This window comes from Tursiops truncatus, chromosome 8 (genome assembly GCF_011762595.2).
Source record: "Tursiops truncatus isolate mTurTru1 chromosome 8, mTurTru1.mat.Y, whole genome shotgun sequence".
NCBI lineage: Eukaryota > Metazoa > Chordata > Mammalia > Artiodactyla > Delphinidae > Tursiops > Tursiops truncatus.
Genome location: NC_047041.1, coordinates 80588594 through 80606546, shown reverse-complemented (window position 1 = coordinate 80606546; position 17953 = coordinate 80588594). Strand labels below are relative to the sequence as shown.

General features: G+C 41.2%; 1 long non-coding RNA gene across 1 annotated transcript in view; it reads left to right on the top strand.

Annotated features, from left to right (window-relative positions):
• Positions 1-17683, top strand: part of LOC117313429 (uncharacterized) — a 100247-nt gene extending 82564 nt beyond the window's left edge. Inside the window, exon 4 of the long non-coding RNA XR_004527938.2 lies at positions 17393-17683. This is a non-coding gene — a long non-coding RNA (uncharacterized lncRNA). The remainder of the gene's footprint in view (positions 1-17392) is intronic.
• Positions 17684-17953: the final 270 nt, after the last annotated feature.

Genomic DNA, 17953 nt, shown 5'->3' with positions numbered 1-17953 from the left:
ACAAAATAAGAGTGCATGTAAGCTATCTCAATAATTTTTGTATTGATTACATTGAAATGACATTATTTTAAACAAAATTTATCATTAAGTCAATCTCACCTACTTCTTTTTCTTTAAAAGTACTTTATTTTAAAATGTGTTACTAGAAAATTTTAAATCACGTAAGTGGATCACATATTTCTATTGCACAGCACTAGTATAGAACTTGTCAGCTAATGTAAATTTTCAGAGGTCACAAGACTTACTCACTGGTCTAATGTCTGGTCCTTGTTCATTACACATTGCCAGCCTAGGTCAATTGGTAAAACCCTGAAAAAATAATAAACTGAAAAGCCCACTGGTTGTCAATATTTATAAATATGAAGATACAATAATGTACTTTATATTTTTCAGGGAAGGGGTCAGGAAGGTCAGTCTCCATATTAGCAGGTAAACTTCTTGTTCTCATCCACGGGGGCAGTCAGATGGACCTCTAATTCATTTCATCATAACAGTTTATGATGTTTCGCAGCTTCCTTAAGCTCATGCATGTCCTTTAAGTATTATTGCCCTCATTTTACAGAGCATAGACATTTATCGAGCAATTACTCTGTACCAATCACTGTGCTAAATGTGTACATCAACAGCCTAATGAATTACATATTACTATTATCTGTACATTATAAACAAAGAAATGAGGGTCAGAGCAGTGTATTAACCCAATGTCACAGTAAGTAAGTGGCAGAGCTTCAAGTCCAGACCAGGCAAGGAGACTCCAGGGTCTCTGTTATTCTTCCTTCAGTCACATAACTATTTGCTAGACAGACTGGACTAGTGGAGGAGAAGCACCCAGGAACTAAAAGGCATTGCCACTTCTCTGCATTAACATTGTGTGTGTGTGTGTGTGTGTGTGTGTAAATTTTAGAGAAGCCCCATTTGATTCCAGACAAGAGAGAACCAGCAACTAGGGAGATTAGAAAAGCAGAGACTTAGAAAGAAGAGAGAGGAGAAGGGTATGGAAACTATACAATGAACCATTAATCCAAGGAGACGTGTTAGAAAACTGGAGTCTGAAACTGAATCAATGGGGCAAAAGACGGGACACTAAACAATGAGTTAACTTTCATTGAACATGTAAGTGCTAAGCTTAGTGCTAAATATTTTACATGCACAATTTTAATTTAATCCTTACAGGAACCATAAAATAAGTCTTATAATCATCTTCATTTTAAATATGAGGAAACTGCGACATAGAGAGTTCAAATATCTTTACCAAGTTCATGCAGCTGGTAAATGGGGGAACTGAAATTCAAACCCAGGCTGTCTGGTTCTAGGGCCTGTGCTTTTACCTATTACACTGTTCTATCAGCCACTCTCATCAGAACACAATTCAGACTATTTTAGAATAAATACACGTATACTTCCATGCCCTTTAGAATAAATTTTTATTCTTTCACTATGTGTGCAAAGAGGGAGTCATACTGGAAGACCAAGATATTGTCTTACCTTCTACAAAAGAAGAAAGTTCTTCAAAATAAAACCTGTCATTTATAGAAAGCATGAAGAAAAAATGAGGCAGGAAGCATTTCTTAGATAATTCAACCATCACTATGGCATAGAAAAATCGCCAAATATTCCATGTACTTGCCCACATCGTCTAGCTTCTTTGCATTTAGATTGGGGCCATGTGACTAGTTCTGGCCAATGGGCTGTGAGCAGAAGTGACGTGTTTTATTTGTGGGCTATATTTTATTTGTGGGTAAAAATCTCTTGCACGACTCTCCAGTGCTCTCTCTCCTTTCTGTGGGTACAGCAGAGGCTTTGTCTTCCTGGTGAGGCACCTAGAAGTTGATAGAGCCTGACAGCCTGTGTCCTTGGACGGATGTGTAGAGCACAGTCTCCTCTGGCTTAGGTATGTAGCATGGGAAAGAAATTAACCTTTATTGTGTTACATCATTGAGAATTTGAGGTTCTTTTGTTAGTGTACCATAACCCAGCCTATTCTGACTTAAGTCTTTACCAGGTTACCTAGAGGGCATGACAGCCTGCTTGACTTTGTATGTTGCCAAACCACAGGAAGAGGATAAAAACATACAACTGAAGCCAGAAATCTGCTCTAATATGATTTTCAGAATTGTCCTTTGCTTTTCCAAAACTTTCAATCCCCCCACTCTGTGCTCTCTCTGTTCCTCCTGCAGAGCAGGGCAAAACCACAGCATCTATGCAAGTTATCTTTAACAAGACTCCTTTGCCCGGATTTGTTTCCTTCCTTGAAGCAGTTTAGAATGCTTAGGTGCTTTCTAGACATTCCATCTCTCCACTGCTTTTCAACAAACAACAACAGAAACATCAATAATGGCAGCAAAACTAAACCCTCCAGAAAATTGTTAAAAAACACCAGCTGATTTTATAGCTGCTCTACTTGTTCGAAATGGCTAGGGTAGCTTCCTTTGCAAAACAGATTGCTAGAACCTAAAATTTGTCTGAGGGATAATAACTTCTGGTATGAAGATCTAATCCCATATCTAATAATAACAATTAAATATAGGTAGAAGGTTGAGAAACCAGGTTGATGGTGTGAGTCTTCATAAATATTGGCAAATTCTAGAGAATTTCCTTTTCTTTCTCAATATACAAATGACCCTATCTGAATCGATATCAGACCACACGCCTTTGTTTCTGACCCTTTGCTCTCTTGACATCTATCTGCCACATTTCACTAAGAAACCTAAAAGGGGAATGGAGATGCTTTGAAAGAGAGACATATATGTTTAAAGAAGACAAAAGATAATTTATTGCTTGAATTCTACTTTGCCTCAAGAGTTATTTATATCACATTTAAAAAATTACTTTCACCTTTATTATCTCAGTTTATTCCCAATCAATCCTCAGAACAATCTTTTAAGGTGGCAGGACAGACATCCCTATTACAATAAGGCAAAGAATTAAACCACTGAGTGACTTGCCAGTGGTTACACTGAGTGGCAGAATTTTGACTTGTAGCTCAGCTTTTTATAAAAAGCAGGGAATTTAAAGCATTCTATTTTAGGTGACTCCAGGGTTTATTTTTAGCACAGAGAAAGAGAGTGATTTCAGGAGCACAATATGACAGAGACTTCTATTTGTCCCCTGATATCCATTCTCTTTCTATTCTCCCACACGAATAGACTTTGTAGGTGGGTATATGTCTGCCTAGAACAAAGAGTAAAATGCCCCTACCTCCCTTTCAGCCAAGAATGGCCACGTTTTGAACAAAAAGATACGTAAGTAGAATGTTTTTTGGCAGTTTTAGGAACTTCAGGGGACAGGTGGCAAGCAGCTTTTGCCCCTTTTTCTTCCTTCTTGTCCTATCCTTCCTCCATCCTGCCCCTTGTAAGGTGGGTGTGTCATTTTGGACTACGAGGGCAAGGGCTACACTCTATAGTCGGTGGTACAGTGACCTAGAAGCACATGAGTTGCTGAGGACTTTTCACAGTAGTCTAGCCCTAGATTACTGAACTTCAAAATTTTACAGGAAAGGGAAAACAATCTCTATCTTGTTTAGGCCACTATTGTTTTGGGTCTCCATTACTTCAAGCTGAATGACTCTCACTAATACATGTGGTCAAAGTCATTATCTCAGGGCAGAGTTCCCATTCTTAGGTTAAATGCTTAGGATAACTACCTTTATAGAGTCCGTAGAGGTCAGGGGATGCCTCTGGTACCATGAGATGAACCTGAGATTGAGTCTTGGCCATAAGATATTGAAAACCTCAAAACTGCAGAAGTTGCCATTTTAAAACTACAGGTTATCGTCTTCTAAGATGGAGATTTTTTTTTTAACATCTTTATTGGAGTATAATTACTTTACAGTGTTAGTTTCTGCTGTATAACAAAGTGAATCAGCTATATGTATACATACATCCCCATATCTTCTCCCTCTTGTGTCTCCCTCCCACCCTCTATCCCACCCCTCTAGGTGGTCACAAAGCACTGAACTGATCTCCCTGTGCTATGCGGCTGCTTCCCACTAGCTATCTATTTTATGTTTGGTAGTGTATATATGTCCATGCCACTCTCTCACTTTGTCACAGCTTACCCTTGTCCCTCTCCATATCCTCAAGTCCATTCTCTAGTAGGTCTGTGTCTTTTTTCCCGTCTTACCCCTAGGTTCTTCATGACCTTTTCTTTTTCTTTCTTAGATTCCATATATATGTGTTAGCATACGGTATTTGTTTTTCTCTTTCTGACTTCCTTCACTCTGTATGACAGACCCTAGGCCCATCCACCTCACTACAAATAACTCAATTTAGTTTTTTATTATGGCTGAGTAATATTCCATTGTATATATGTGCCACATCTTCTTTATCCATTCATCCAATGATGGACACTTAGGTTGCTTCCATCTCCTGGCTATTGTAAATAGAGCTGCAGTGAACATTGTGGTACATGACTATTTTGAATTACGGTTTTCTCAGGGTAGATGCCCAGTAATGGGATTGCTGGGGCTTATGGTAGTTCTGTTTTTAGTTTCTTTAAGGAACCTCCATACTGTTCTCCATAAGTGGCTGTATCAATTTACATTCCCACCAACAGTGCAAGAGGATTCCCTTTTCTCCGCACCCTCTCCAGAATTTATTGTTTGTAGATTTTTTGATGATGGCCATTCTGACCTGTGTGAGGTGATACCTTGTATCACACGTTGTAGTTTTGATTTGCATTTCTCTAATGATTAGTGATGTTGAGCATCCTTTCATGTGTTTGTTGGCAATCTGTATATCTTCTTGGAGATATGTCTATTTAGCTCTTCTGCCCATTTTTGGATTGGGTTGTTTGTTTTTTTGTTATTGAGCTGCATGAGCTGCTTGTAAATTTTGGAGATTAATCCTTTGTCAGTTGCTTCGTTTGCAAATATTTTCTCCCGTTCTGAGGGTTGTCTTTTCGTCTTGTTTTCCTTTGCAGTGCAAAAGCTTTTAAGTTTCTTTAAGTCCCATTTGTGTATATTTGTTTTTATTTCCATATCTCTAGGAGTTGGGTCAAAAAGGATCTTGCTGTGATTGATGTCACAGAGTGTTCTGCCTATGTTTTCCTCTAAGAGTTTTATAGTGTCTGACCTTACATTTAGGTCTTTAATCCATTTTGAGTTTATTTTTGTATATGGTTTTAGGGAGTGTTCTAATTTCATTCTTTTACATGTAGCTGTCTAGTTTTCCCAGCACCACTTATTGAAGAGGCTGTATTTTCTCCATTGTGTATTCTTGCCTCCTATAACAAAGATAAGGTGACCATATGTGCATAGGTTTATCTCTGGGCTTTCTATACTGTTCCACTGATCTATATTTCTGTTTTGGGGCCAGTACAATACTGTCTTGATTAGTGTAGCTTTGTAGTATAGTCTGAAGTCGGGGAGCCTGATTCCTCCAGCTCCATTTTTCTTTCTCAAGACTGCTTTGGCTATTCAGGGTCTTTTTTGTTTCCCTACAAATTGTGAAATTCTTTGTTCTAGTTCTGTGAAAAATGCCATTGGTAGTTTGACAGGGATTGCATTACATCTGTAGATTGCTTTGGGTAGTATAGTCATTTTCACAATGTTGATTCTTCCTGTCCAAGAACATGGTATATTTCTCCATCTGTTTGTATCATGTTTAATTTCGTTCATCAGTGTCTTATAATTTTCTGCATACTGGTCTTTTGTCTCCTTAGGTAGGTTTATTCCTAGGTATTTTATTCTTTTTGTTGCAATAGTGAATAGGAGTGCTTCCTTAATTTCTCTTTCAGATTCTTCATCATTAGTATATAGGAATGCAAGAGGTTTCTGAGTATTAATTTTGTATCCTGCTTCTTTACGAAATTCATTGATTAGCTCTAGTAGTTTTCTGGTAGCATCGTTAGGATTCTCTATGTATAGTATCATGTCATCTGCAAACAGTGACAGCTTTACTTCTTCTTTTCTGATTTGGATTCCTTTTAGTTCTTTTTCTTCTCTGATTTCTATGGCTAAAACTTCCAAAACTATGTTGAATAATAGTGGTGAGAGTGGGCAGCCTTGTCGTGTTCCTGATCTTAGTGGAAATGGTATCAGTTTTTCACCATTGAGAATGATGTTGGCTGTGGGTTTGTCATATATGGCCTTTATTATGTTGAGGTAAGTTCCCTCTATGCCTACTTTCTTGAATGTTTTTATCATAAATGCGGGTTGAATATTTTCGAAAGCTTTTTCTGCATCTATTGAGATGATTATATGGTTTTCCTCCTTCAATTTGTTAATATGGTTTATCACATTGATTTATTTGCATATATTGAAGAATCCTTGCATCCTGGTATAAACCCCACTTGGTCATGGTGTATGATCCTTTTAATGTGCTGCTGGATTCTCTTTGCTAGTATTTTGTTGAGGATTTTTGCATCTGTATTCATCAGTGATATTGGCCTGTAGTTTTCTTTTTTTGTGACATCTTTGTCTGGCTTTGGTATCAGGGTGATGGTGGCCTCGTAGAATGAGTTTGGGAGTGTTCCTCCCTTTGCTATATTTTGGAAGGGTTTGAGAAGGATAGGTGTTAGCTCTTCTCTAAATGTTTGATAGAATTCGCCTGTGAGTCATCTGGTCCTGGGCTTTTGTTTGTTGGAAGATTTTTAATCACAGTTTCAATTTCAATGCTTGTGATTGGTCTGTTTATATTTTCTATTTCTTTCTGGTTCAGTCTTGGAAGGTTGAGCTTTTCTGAGAATTTGTCTATTTCTTCCAGATTGTCCATTTTATTGGCATATAGTTGCTTGTAGTAATCGCTCATGGTCCTTTGTATTTCTTCAGTGTCAGTTGTTACTTTTCCTTTTTCATTTCTAATTCTGTTGATTTGCATCTTCTCCCTTTTTTTATTGATGAGTCTGGCTAATGGTTTATCAATTTTGTTTATCTTCTCAAAGAACCAGCTTTTGGTTTTATTGATCTTTGCTCTTGTTTTCTTCATTTCTTTTTCAGTTATTTCCGATCTGATCTTTATGATTTCTCTTCTTCTGCTAATTTTGGGGTTTTTTTTTTGTTCTGCTTTTTCTAATTGCTTTATGTATAAGGTTAGATTGTTTATTTGAGATTTTTCTTGTTTCTTGAGGTAGGATTGTATTGGTATAAACTTCCCTCCTAGAACTGCTTTTGCTGCATCCTGTAGGTTTTGGGTCATCGTGTTTTCATTGTCATTTGTTTCTAGGTATTTTTTGATTTCCTCTTTGATTTCTTCAGTGATCTCTTGATTATTTAGTAGCGTATTGTTTAGCCTCCATGTGTTCGTAATTTTTACAGTTTTTTTCTTGTAATTGATATCTAGTCTCATAGCATTGTGGTCAGAAAAGATACTTGATATGATTTCAATTTTCTTAAATTTACCAAGGCTTGATTTGTGACCCAAGATATGATCTATCCTGGAGAATGTTCCATGAGCACTTGAGAAGAAAGTGTATTCTGTTGTTTTTGAATGGAATGTCCTACAAATATCAGTTAAGTCCATCTTGTTTAATGTATCATTTAAAACTTGTGTTTCCTTATTCATTTTCATTTTGGATGATCTGTCCATTGGTGAAAGTGAGATGTAAAAGTCTCCTACCATGATTGTGTTACTGTCGATTTCCCCTTTTATGGCTGTTATCTTTTGCCTTATGTATTGAGGTGCTCCTATTTTGGGTGCATAACTATTTATAATTGTTACATCTTCTTCATGGATTGATCCCTGGATCATTATGTAGTGTCCTTCTTTGTCTCTTGTAATAGTCTTTATTTTAACGTCTATTTTGTCTGATATGAGAATTGCTACTCCAGCTTTCTTTTGATTTCCATTTGCATGGAAAATCTTTTTCCATTCCCTCACTTTCAGTCTGTATGTGTCCCTAGGTCTGAAGTGGGTCTCTTGTAGACAGCATATAGATGGGTCTTGTTTTCGTATCTTTTCAGCCAGTCTGTGTCTTTTGGTGGAACGTTTAATCCGTTTACCTTTAAGGTAGTTATCAATATGTATGTTCCTATTACCATTTTCTCAATTGTTTTGTGTTTGTTATTGTAAGTCTTATCCTCCTCTTGTGTTTCCTGCCTAGAGAAGCTCCTTTAGCATTTGTTGTAAAGCTGGTGTGGTGGTGCTGAATTCTCTTAGCTTTTGCTTGTCTGTAGAGGTTTTAGTTTCTCTGTTGAATCTGAATGAGATCCTTACTGGGTAATCTTGGTTGTAGGTTTTTCCCTTTCATCACTTTCAATATGTCCTGGCACTCTCTTCTGGTTTGCAGAGTTTCTGCTGAAAGATCAGCTGTTAACCTTATGGGGATTCCTTTGTATGTTATTTGCTTCTCTTCCCTTGCTGCTTTTAAAATTTTTTCATTCTATTTAATTTTTGATAGTTTGATTATCATGTGTCTTGGCGTGTTTCTCCTTAGATTTATCCTTTATGGCACTCTCTGCGCTTCCTGGACTTGACTATTTCCTTTTCCATATTAGGGAAGCTTTAAACTATAATCTCTTCAAATATTTTCTCAGACCCTTTTTCTCTTCTTCTTCTGGGACCCCTATAATTCGAATGTTGGTTCATTTAATGTTGTCCCAGAGGTATCTTAGACTGTCCTCAATTCTTTCCATTCTTTTTTCTTTATTCTGCTCTGTGGTAGTTATTTCCACTATTTTATCTTCCACATCACTAATCCATTCTTCTGCCTCAGTTATTCTGCTATTGGTTCCTTGTAGAGAATTTTAAATTTCATTTATTGCATTGTTCATCATTGTTTGTTTGTTCTTTATTTCTTCTAGGTCCTTTTTAAATGTTTCTTGTATTTTCTCTATTTTATTTCCATGATTTTGAATCATCTTTACTATTACTCTGAATTCTTTTTCAGGTAGACTGCCTATATCCCCTTCATTTGTTTGGTCTGGTGGGTCTTTACCTTGCTCCTTCATCTGCTGTGTGTTTCTCTGTCTTCTCATTTTACTTAACTTACTGTGTTGGAGCCTCCTTTTCGCAGGCTGCAGATTCATAGTTCCCATTGTTTTTGGTATCTGCCCCCAGTGGGTAGGGTTGGTTCTGTGGGTTGTGTAGGCTTCCTGGTGCCTGTGTTCTGGTGGATGAGGCTGGATCTCGTCTTTCTGGTGGGCACGATCGTGTCTGGTGGTGTGTTTTGGTGTGTCTGTGAACTTATTATAATTTTAGGCAGCCTCTGTGCTAATGGATAGGGTTGTGTTCCTGTTTTGCTAGTTGTTTGGCATAGGGTGTCCAGCACTGCAGCTTGCCGGTTGTTGAGTGGAGCTGGGCCTTAGCATTAAGATGGAGATCTCTGGGAGAGCTTTCGCTATTTGATATTACATAGGGCTGGGGAGTCTCTGGTGGAGCAATATCCTGAGCTTGGCTCTCCCACCTCAGAGACACAGGCCTGACATCCGGCTGGAGCATCAAGACCCTGTCAGCCACATGGCTCAGCAGAAAAGGGAGAAGAAAACAGAAAGAAAGAAAAAAATAATAAAATGAAATAAAATAAAAGAAAGTTATTAAAAAAATTACTAAAAATAAAAAAGTAATTAAAAAAGAAAAGAGAAAGAAAGAAGAGAGCAACCAAACCAAACAACAAATCCACCAATGATAACAAGTGCTAAAAACTGTATAAAAAAAAAATAATAGGACAGACAGAACCCTAGGACAGATGGTAAAAGCCAAGCTATACAGAAGAAATCACACAAAGAAGCATATACATACACACTCACAAAAAGAGAAAAAGGAAAGAAAAAAATATATGTATATAAAAAAAAAACAAGGAAGAGAGCAACCAAATCAATAAACAAATCTACCAATGATAATAAGCTCTAAATGCTAAAGTAAGATAAACATAAAACCAGAAACACATTAGATGCAGAAAGCAAACCCCAAGTTTACAGTTGCTCCCAAAGTCCACTGCCTCAGTTTTGGTTTGGTCATTGTCTATTCAGGTTTCTACAGATGCAGGTACATCAAGTTGATTGTGGAGGTTTAATCGGCTGCTCCTGAGGCTGCTGGGAAAAATTTCCCTTTCTCTTCTTTGTTCACACAGCTCCTGCGGTTCAGGTTTGGATTTGGCCCTGCCTGTGAATGTAGGTCACCTGAGGGCATCTGTTCCTGCCCAGACAGGACGGGGTTAAAGTAGCAGGTGTTTAGGGGGCTCTGGGTCCCTCAGGCTGGTGGGAGGGAGGGGTACGGAATGCAGGGCGAGCTTGCGGCAGCAGAGGCTGGCATGACGTTGCAACAGCCTGAGGCGCACCGTGTGTTCTGCCGGGGAAGTTGTTCCTGGCTCACGGGACCCTGGCAGTGGTTGGCTGCACAGGCTCCCAGGAGGGGAGGTGTGAATAGTGACCTGTGCTTGCACACAGGCTTCTTGGTGGCTGCAGCAGCAGCCTTAGCGTTTCATGCCCATCTCTCGGGTCTGCGCTGATAGCCGCAGCTCGTGCCCATCTCTGGAGCTTGTTTAGGGTGTGCTCTGAATCTCCTCTCCTTTTGTACCCGGAAACAATGGTTTCTTGCCTCTTAGGCAATTGCAGACTTTTTCCCAGACTCCCTCCCAGCTAGTTGTGGTGACAAGTCCCCTTCAGGCTGTGTTCACGCAGCCAACCCCAGTCCTCTCCCTGGGATCTGACCTCTGAAGCCCGAGCCTCAGCTCTCAGCCCCTACCCACCCTGGCCGGCAGGTGAGCAGACAGGCCTCTCAGGCTGGTGAGTGCTGGTCAGCACAGATCCTCTGTGCGGGAATCTCTCCGCTTTGCCCTCTGCACCCCTGTTGCTGTTCTCTCTTCCATGGCTCCAAAGCTTCCCCCCCGCCCACCCCCTGTCTCTGCTAGTAAAGGGGCTTCCTAGTGTGTGGAAACTTTCCTCCTTCACAGCTCCCTCCCAGAGGTGCAGTTCCCATACCTATTCTTTTGTCTCTGTTTTTCCTTTTTTCTTTTACCCTACCCAGGTACGTGGGGAGTTTCTTGCCTTTTGGGAAGTCTGAGGTCTTCTGCCAGCATTCAGTAGGTGTTCTGTAGCAGTTTTTCCACATGTAGATGTATTTTTGATGTATTTGTGGGGAGGAAGGTGATCTCCACCTCTTACGCCTCTGCCATCTTGAAGGTCCCCTCCAAAGATGGAGATTTTAATCCATCTTTGGTGCAGAACGTTTTAGTTAGACAAACATACATATGACATGAGCGATTTTCTTTTTCCATTTCCCTCGTTTTCCTTCCTGGCACTGGTAGGAAAAGGGTCTTTTGGCATAATGCATCAATGTAATGCTATTAGAGACAAGAAAGGAATGTTTGGCTTATAGATGCTCAGCTGTGAAAAATTTGAAAAACCCAATATACAACTATGGAGGAGCCGTGAAAAAAGGATATGTATGGCCTTGATCTGGGAGAGAGTGGGGAAACCAGCAGGCCAGGAACAGAAGGGTAGAAAAGGTAAGCTGGAGGGAGATCAGGGAGAGAAGTTTCTCAGATACTCTTCTGAGTCTGATTCAGTGTGGATCAGAAGTGATCAAGGAAAGTAAAGAGATGTTTGGATGACTCTGAGTATTCCTGAGAGATGTTTATTTCTAATAATCCATCTTTATGCCTGCCCAATGCTGTGGGTCATAGAAGGGGTTACATAAAGCCAAACCTTTCTTATAAAATGGACGTTTTTGTGGATGTGTGACTGGGGGACTAATTGGAAGGAAAATACCATGTCAGTAAAATGAGAACTTGAGGGTATATATTTTTAAATGACTAGATTTAGACTGTCCTGAGGAGGAAGAACTGTTGCATATTGTTGGAGAAAGATGTGTGAGTTCTGGTTAGGGACTTGCCCCAGGAAGATGACAAATGTTTTCTTTGGGGCCCAAGTGACAAAGTGTGGGTATAGAGTTAGAGGGAGAGGAACAATTTCCTACCCAGAAGGGAAGCCAGCATCCCTCTCTTTCCCAGCTTAGCAGTTTCAGCAACAATATCTTTGGCCAGAACTTTGGCATTCATACGACGGGCATCATCTGCAGTGGATACTGCTCTCAGGGCCCTAGACACAGGGAGCCAGAGTCTGAGAAAACATGGCGGACACTAGGTAAAGGACGAAACTGGATGCCTGGTCTATGGGCATGTGAGGCACCCCTTTGTGGACCTCTTAAAAAGTTGGGGACACTTTGGGGGAGGTAGGGTCAGGATTCTTCCTGAGGTGGTGGGTAAGGGAGGAGGCTATGGTGAGTCATAAGGTAGTAGAATGAGGATTAATCAAAACAGTGGACTTAAGGTTTTGCAGATAAAGGGAAGAGTCTATGCATACCCCAGAAAAAAGTGAGGGCACAGTGCCTACTAAGGGCTCTGGTGTGAGTAGCTCTAAAGGAGTATGAGGGGGATTGACATAGTTGACAACTGTGTAGTGGAGACTGACTGTACACAGAGACTAGTATATGTGCCAGCTGACCAACTTAATGGATTAGCCCTAAGTTCCATTCGCCCTAAGTTCCATTTTGATCCCTAAGTTCCATGTAGGGATCAGAATTCTGGGGAGGCTCTGAAAGGGTTTTATTTAAAAAAAAACAAAAAAGAAACTGGCTACAGTCAGTAGAGAATCTTCTTATTTAGATTTTAAAATATGAGGTGGGATTTTTTTTAATAGCAAAAAAAAACCCATCTCCCTTTGGCACCATGGTGTTTTTATTCAGTATCAGTCCTTTTTCCATTCTTAGGCCAGCAGATTTCTTCCAATATACTAATAAAAGCAGTTTCAGTTAAGTACTTCTACCTCTGGCAGTTTCTTTTGATGTGACATTTCTGCAGACACCACTATTTTAAAAGGCATAAGCCTGAAAGAATAGTTACAAAAAAAAGACAGTGCTTTTGTGTGTGTGTGGGTTGGCACATTTAAGGATTTTTTTTTAAAAAAATGGGTCATAGGGCTTTTGAAGTGGGTGGAAAGAGCATATATTATAGGCTTATGTACCATTCTGGAGGATAACAGGCAGTTTAATTTTAATAAACTAGGTTGACCCTAGAGTGATGAAAGACATAGAGGCCCATTTTGATTTGTAACTCCAGCAGATAGGTCGTGAGGTAATCAAGAGAGTGTTTATAACATTGAAACATGCCTGGTTTTCATTTGTGCAACACCCCTTCTGCCTCAGCACTCTTCTAGATATACTAAAACAACCCAGACTTCGCCAACTTTTACAAGCACTTTGAAAATCCTGTTGCTTCCCAAGAATCTTTCCAGTTCCACATTGGGGAGACTTGTACTTGATAACAAATGCTCTTACTAGGGACATCATAGTAATAGTAAATACCAGTTTTCAAATAATTTTCTTGTGGTTGTTGTCAAAGTGAAAATGGCATAGTAGAAGTAGAGAATGATCAACGAATATACTCAAGTAAATCAATGTTCTGTAGTCTCAGGATAATATAAGGAAAACAATTCCACTGTAGTCTATATCAGAGATCTGCAGTCATTTCTGTAAAGGGCCAGGCAGTCAATATTTTAGGTTTTGTGGGTGTCAGTCCATTTGGGCTGCTATATTAAAATATGACAAACTGAGTAGCTTATAAACAACAGAAATTTCTCAGTTTGGGAGGCCAGAAGTCCAAGACCGAGGCATCAGCAGATTTGGTGTCTGGTGAGAACCTGCTCTCTGGTTCACAGACAGCCATCTTCTCGCTGTGTTCTCATATGGCAGAAAGTGAGGGAGCTCTATGGGGTCTCTTTTATAAGGGGACTGATCCCATTCATGAGAGCCCTACCCTCATCCCCACCTTCTAATACCATCACTTTGGTGATTAGATCAACATGTGAATTTGTATAGAGACTATTACAAGTGCCACCCAACCAATTTAATGGATTAGCCCTCAGCTAATCCACACTCAGTACATAGCAGCAGGCCATATGGTCTCTATTGCAGTGATTCAACTCTGCCTTTGTAGTGAGGAAGCAGCCACAGATGATAAATAGATATGGCTGTGTTCCAAAGTTCCAATAAACTTTATTCGTGAAAACTGCCAGTGGGTCAGATTTGGCCCATGGGCAATAGTTTGCAGCCTCCTGGTCTGTACTGTCAGAATTGAATTATATAGTGATGGAAAGCTTCTAACAGTGAAATTGTAAGCCAGGGGCTCTCAAAATGTCGTCTCAGGGCCAGCAACATCAGCATCATTGGGGAACTTGTTAGAAATGCAAGTTATTGTGCCTCACCCTTGACCTAGTAAATCAGAAACTCTAGGGGGTGGGACCCGGCAGTTTGTTTTAAGCAGCTCTTCAGGTAATTCTAATGCTCACTTGTTTGAGAACTGCTGTTGTGGGCAAAGTTTTTTTTTTTTTGGTACACGGGCCTCTCACTGTTGTGGCCTCTCCCATTGTGGAGCACAGGCTCTGGACACACAGGCTCAGGGGCCATGGCTCACGGGGCCAGCCGCTCCGTGGCATGTGAGATCTTCCCAGACTGGGGCACGAACCCGTGTCCCCTGCATCGGCAGGCGGACCCTCAACCACTGCGCCACCAGGGAAGCCCATGGGCAAAGTTTTGATTGCAAGAAACAAATTTAACGAAGCTAGCTCAAATAAATATCTTACTGAAAACCAGGATAATTAAAAGTAGTTGCTGCGGGCTTCCCTGGTGGCGCAGTGGCTAAGAATCTGCCTGCCAATGCAGGGGACACGGGTTTGATCCCTCATCCGGGAAGATCCCGCATGCCTCAGAGCACCTAAGCCCGCGCGCCACAACTACTGAGCCTGAGCTCTAGAGCCTGCAAGCCGCAACTACTGAGCCCATGTGCCACAACGACTGAAACCCGCACACCTAGAGCCCACGCTCCACAACAAGAGAAGCCACCACAGTGAGAAGCCTGCGCACTGCAACGAAGAGTAGCCCCTGCTCACCACAACTAGAGAAAGCCCGTGCGCAGCAATGAAGACCCAACACAGCCAAAAAAAAAAAAAGTAGTTGCCGCAATAGGCAATCCCCCAAATTTTGGTGCCTTAACTTAGAAGTTTATCTTTTGCTTATGTTATGTTGTGCTTTGGGTGGCCTCTGTTTTGTAGCTTTGTGACCTGGAACTCTTGGCCTCTGAGGTCACTGCAGTAGAGGAGGAGACAGCTAGAGGATTGGATTTTGTATTTTTAAGTGCCAGGGTTGGAAGTGGCCTATATCAGTGCTTCTTGAACTTTAATGTGCATCAGAATCACCTGGGATCTCATTGAAATGAGGATTCTGATTCAGAGGCCTCAGGTGGAGCCTAACAAGCTCCAAGGTGATGGTGTTGCTGCTGTCCTGCAGACCACGTGTTGAGAAGCAAGGGCTCATCTCCCCTCTGAACACATCCCATTAGCCTAAACCTCTCACTTGGCCCCAGTCTAACTGCAAAGGGGTTGAGGAGCATAGACTTCCTATGTGCCTCGGAAAAGGCATTATTTCTGCCACATGAGATTACAATAAGCGACCTTACAGAGTCAGGGCTGGAAATAGTCTGAGGCTGCGTGGTCACAATGGTAGGCTACTAATGCTCCCCAGGTGTCATGCAAGGTAATATGGCAGGCTAAGGGAACTAGGTTGTAGACAGAAGGGACTTTGGAGATGTGATTAAAGAGCTTGAGATGGGGAGATTGTCTGGATGGGTCCAGTGTAATCATTAGAGTCCTTACAAAAGGGAGGTCTGAAGGTCATAATAGGACATAGTAGGGGAGGCCATGTGACAGCAGAAGTAGGAGAGAAAATGTAATGATGGAAGCAGAGGTTGGAGTGATGATGTAGTTGGAAGGAGGCTACAAATCAAGGAAAGTAGGGGCCTTGAAGAAGCTAGAAAAGGCGAGGGATTTTTGGCTTTTCCTGTAGAGCCTCTGGGAGAAATGCAGTTCTGCCAGCACCTTGATTTAAACACAGTGAGACCCATTTCAGCCTTCTGACCGCCAGAATTATAAGTTTGTGTTGCTTTAAGTCACTGAGCTTGAGAATATTTTTGTAAGGTTAGAATTGCTTTTACTGGGGGTAGGTGCCTCAGGGGGGAGTTACTGTTCTGCCCTCACAGATGCAGCTGGAAGCTCCCGCCTCTACCCACTGCCTGCCTGGGTTAGTGGAACATGCAAAACTCAGAGGGTAGAGGCACGGGTGGAAGCCACCAAGGCCAGGGGCTGTTTGGAGCGGGAGGGCTGGGTGGTACCTGGCTGGAGGGCCTGGGTTGGTATAGACAGCCCAGCTAGCATCCATGGGCCAAACTAAGGGGCTGTGGCTTTTCTGGGGGCTGAAGCTTTGTGGGAGAGACAGGCAGACTCCAGGGTGAGGTTCCACCAGTTCAAGGGACCACTAGGCCCACAGGGGAGAATAGCTCTGCAGAAGCCCCCAGCCATGTCCAGCCTGACCCTGGGCTGGCATGCCTGAGAAGCCTGTGATAATTTGTTACAGGAATGTATAAGCACTCTCCTCACTCCTTTTCACGTCTGCTACTCCTCTCTTAATGAGCTTTCAATATTATTTATCCTCTATATGACTGTAGCCATCAGCTTCAAGTCTGTATTCTGATGCTTCAGCTCCACTTCCTTCCAGTTACTGGAACTTTCCTCTACTATTCAGAGTTTCAGGTGAGAAGTTCTGATTGAATCAGATTAGTTTATGGATGGGCCTCCTCTAGGGTCAGTTAACCTGGTCCCATTAACTATGGTCAAGGATTAATTTCACCTGGTTAATGTCCAGTTAGAAGCTGAGTGGGACAGGTAATTATAAACATATTTAATATGCAAGAAATGGAAAAGATTATCATCAGTATTTGCTAGTTACTCTGCTAGATAGACTCTTTACAAGTATTATGCTCATTGGACAGATGAAAAAACTGAGGATTAAAGTTTAATTAATGTCTTCAAGGTAATGAGACCTATGAGGGTAATGTGTGGTGAAATCGAGACCTTAAACCCATATTCGACTTCAATGTCGTGTGCTTTCCTGTACCTTTAGCTCTCAGAGAGCCCAGGAGCTGGTTAGACACTCAGAAAAGCAACTGGCCTTCTTTAAAGATAAAGACAAAGAAAGGCTTTTGCTGAGGATAAATTTGGCCTCCTAAATTGCCAAAGTAATAAGCTATTCAGTTCTTAGACTTTATCTTACATGACTTTTGTTTACCATTTTTCCGGTTGACTACTCTCCTCTTTTTAAAATAATTGTTTTTTCCTGCAGTCTCCCACTTAATACTTTATCATTAGCTTTCATTCATGTCATTAAATATCCTTATAAAGTTTGTTTTCAATTGTTGGATGAACTTGGTTGATCTAACAACCACTTTCCTACATACAATTGGATAAGCTGTTTCCATTTTTTTCACTATTATAAGCAATACTGCCAGCATATCATAATATTATTCATCTGTATCTGATTCTTTTTCCTAAGGTCAGATTTCTAGAGGTAGGATTAGGAGAATAGGAAAAAGAAAATATATGTATATGTTGGACTACACCCCGCAGGCCTGCATTTCTTGTGATCGCCCAGCCTCGAGACCAAAGAAAGAGCCCCGAGACAGTGACGGAGACATCAGTGGCTTAATGGACATGGAATCTTACCAGCCCAAAGCAAGGTCCTGGAGCAGCATCTCCACTGTGTACAGCAGAAGGTGAGCAAGACATGACAGCAGCCTTCGCTACCCCAGGGGAGAAGGAGGCTACGATTTATAGGGCGAATTGCCGTCGGTGGGCTTATCAGTTATCAGGGTCTAATGAAGCCCTATAATTAAGAGGATTGGGTAGTCATGTGAGTGAAGCAGGGACTGATTGAGCAGGGGATGTACAGTGAGCAAGAGAACAGCCATCTTGGATGGCCTGACTATATATATATATATATATATATATATAGGGATTGGGGTGAGGGAGGCCTGTAGACTGGCTCAGCTTGACTTGAGCTTTTAAATTTCATTGGTGTAAGCACGTTGCCTAAAGAGGCAGTTCTGTTCCTTCCTGCATTACAGCTCTTAGGGAGCAGGGCCTTGGTTCTTCCTCCTCAGAACACAGGTCTGGGGGAGGTTGGCCTAC